This window comes from Anser cygnoides, chromosome 3 (assembly GCF_040182565.1).
Source record: "Anser cygnoides isolate HZ-2024a breed goose chromosome 3, Taihu_goose_T2T_genome, whole genome shotgun sequence".
NCBI classification, from domain to species: domain Eukaryota; kingdom Metazoa; phylum Chordata; class Aves; order Anseriformes; family Anatidae; genus Anser; species Anser cygnoides.
The window spans coordinates 20,890,241-20,893,063 of record NC_089875.1 but is presented as its reverse complement, the minus strand read 5'-3'; positions in this window follow the sequence as shown (position 1 = coordinate 20,893,063).

Below are 2,823 nucleotides of genomic sequence, written 5' to 3'. Positions count from 1 at the left end.
GCCCGGGCGCCTCGGAGAGGGCCGGGAGCTCCGCGAGGGAGAGGCGGGAGCGCCGCCCGGCCGGGGGCTGGCCGCCGAGGGGGCGACGCCTCCCCGAGCCCGCCCGCTCCGGCGTCACGTCCCGAGGAGAGGGGGCGCCGGCCAGGGGGGGTGCACGGGTGTGGGGGGCTGAAGGAGGCGGGAGCTGCGGTTGGGGAAGTCGTGCTCGGCACGGGCACCGTGTCCCCCCTCAGACCCCTCTGACTGGGGTCTGCCCTCTGGTCAGGGTCAGTGCGAGGCGCAAAACCACTAAAATCCTGCACAACTCCACAGCAGCGATGGCACCTCACGGTGTAACGCGCGCTCTCGATCAGATTTTGCGCTGACGACGAGGCAGAACAACAGGCATACAAATCTGAGCCCGCAGTGCGATTTGGGGAAGAAGTCTGCCACAGCAAGGGAAGGAAAATTGAGGAAGAAATAAGTAGCGACATGGTTAGCAGAGGAAGTAATAAAATTGCGGTTGAAAGTTGTGAGGGTGAGCTTTAGGATTAATTCTGATGCTCAAACACCAAGAGCAAACATGTGCCTGGTATTTAAATTTCTTTTCAGTGAAATTTGCCTAGAGATTGGAAACCAGCTGTGAGGATCCACACCCTATTTAACTTTTAATTTTTATTTTTATTTTTTGCAAGGGCATCTGAATAGATTTGAAGCATGCTCGAATATTATTTTTTGAAAATGCTATGAGAGCTATGTGAGCCACCTAGGAATCAATTTCTTAAAGTTACCTGGTCACTTGCTTATTTGCATACCTTGAAGACACAATTTGATGTTCCTCTAGTCCTAACTGCCCAAAGCTGTCCAGATACTGGATGTCACAGAGCACCACACAGCCATGTTAAGCTTCTTGGGCTAACTGGAGAACTAGTACAGTTTGTTGAACTCGGGCAGGGAGACTACTAATCCTTCTGTAATTTGTTCACGGTAAGGTAGTATGGACAGTTCTACAGTGTTTTACTCTACAGCCTGAGGGGAAGGGAAAATAAAAGCAGCAGTCACCAAGTCCTGGACTTCCATGCCTTTTGTATGCTTATTAGTCTGGCTGTAGTTTGGGTTTCTTCTTGGGTGTAAAAAAGAGCCAGCTTTCAGATTTCTGCTGGGTCACCTTCTCCTCCCCCAGAGCTCATAGTAGGAAACAGAAAATGTCCAGGTGTGCTATCAGGCTGAGGAGGAAATTGAACTTCCTCTTCTATGTCCTGGGCGAGTCCTTTAAACACTGAAGTATTAGATGGGAGGGGATCTCTCTTTTGTTGTATTCTAAAGGAAGACTGACACTCCCCACTTCAACCCATCGGTTTTTAAAAGAAAACTCAAGAATCAATTCATAAAGAGAGGGTCTGAGGCTGTGAATCATGCATGGAAACCATACCCCTTCAGCATACCATTGTGGAGAGCCTCAGTGTTAAGACTTGCACCTATCCTCTTTGCTTGCCTAAAAGATCACTTTTCTGCATGCCTAATTCAATCGTGTTTTATAAGGAATCTAGTGGCTTAGGTAGCCAAGGCCTATAAATTGCCCTGTAAATTGCACTGGCCACATCTTAAAGACAAAGCAGTGTAAGCGTTACAGATATAAATTCTTCTGTGGTCTGTCTTGCTTGGATCGCTTTTGAAAAAATGTCTTAGGCTCTTGAATCAGGTTCTCCTCACAGTGCCTAAACAACACTGAATTTAAGATTAACCTGTTCTTAAATAAAGCATAGACACAGTTGGCATTTGTCATTCAATTCCTGAAATTCAATCCAGGAAGAAGTAATGCAGGGAAATCAGCTGTATGCTGATGTATTCTCTAACAGCTGCAGTCCTCTAGCACTTCCACTAGATGCCTCTATTGTTTTTAAAGTAAGACGCCAAAATGTAATTCCTGCTTATCCTGACCATTTAAGGCATATTTTCAACACAATGTCTCTTGATGGTGCAATTAAAATACATGATTTGCAATCTCTCCAGAAAAATCCCAAGTTCATTTCAAAGCACATATCATATGGGCATTATACAATATTAATATTCACAGCAATTTTATGCTGCTATTTGATATCATCTTTTTATTAATTCATCACCAAAAAGAAATCGCCAAATATTTGTATCTGTTAAGAAAAGGTCACATGTGGCACTATGCAAAATTAGGCATATCAGAATTAAATATACATGCTTTTGAGTAATGATTGTACAGCTTAGGAAATAAGGAGGCCCATGCAATGAATTATGGGCTCTGCAATAGTGCATCCAGAGAAGCAAGCCCAACTTTTTAATTTGATCTCTTTAGTTGCAATAATTCAAGCTAAGACAAATTTTCTTATCCCCTTTTTCCACATGGGTATGAATACAGTTTTCTTGGGGAGCACCCTGTTTTCTGGCCAACAAACCAATTATTCCATGCAAGAGAAAGCAAATTCTGCTGTATATATTGTATTCAGAGCCACCTCCCAGTGGTATGGTTGCCCTTAAACTACTCAAAATATGAGTCTACAGAGGTATTGTTACTCTTCACATATCTGCCAAGTACCTGTTTTGCTAAGTTATTACCTGAGAAACAAGTTGGCTCCCCAGGGAGCCAAAGGAAGTTTGGTAATAAATTCCTTCCGTGCCTCCTTAGCAGATCCATAGTGGGGGAGATTATGCACCACCTTGGACAGGCTCTTTTCCAGCTGCTTACACCAGCGCTAAATGCAGTGCAGCAGTATGTACAGAGTGGCTGTACACCAATTCCTGAGATGTATTTTTAGCTGTTTATATAAAGCACAAGTCAAACTTTTTACTTCTTTATATTTTTCATAGTAT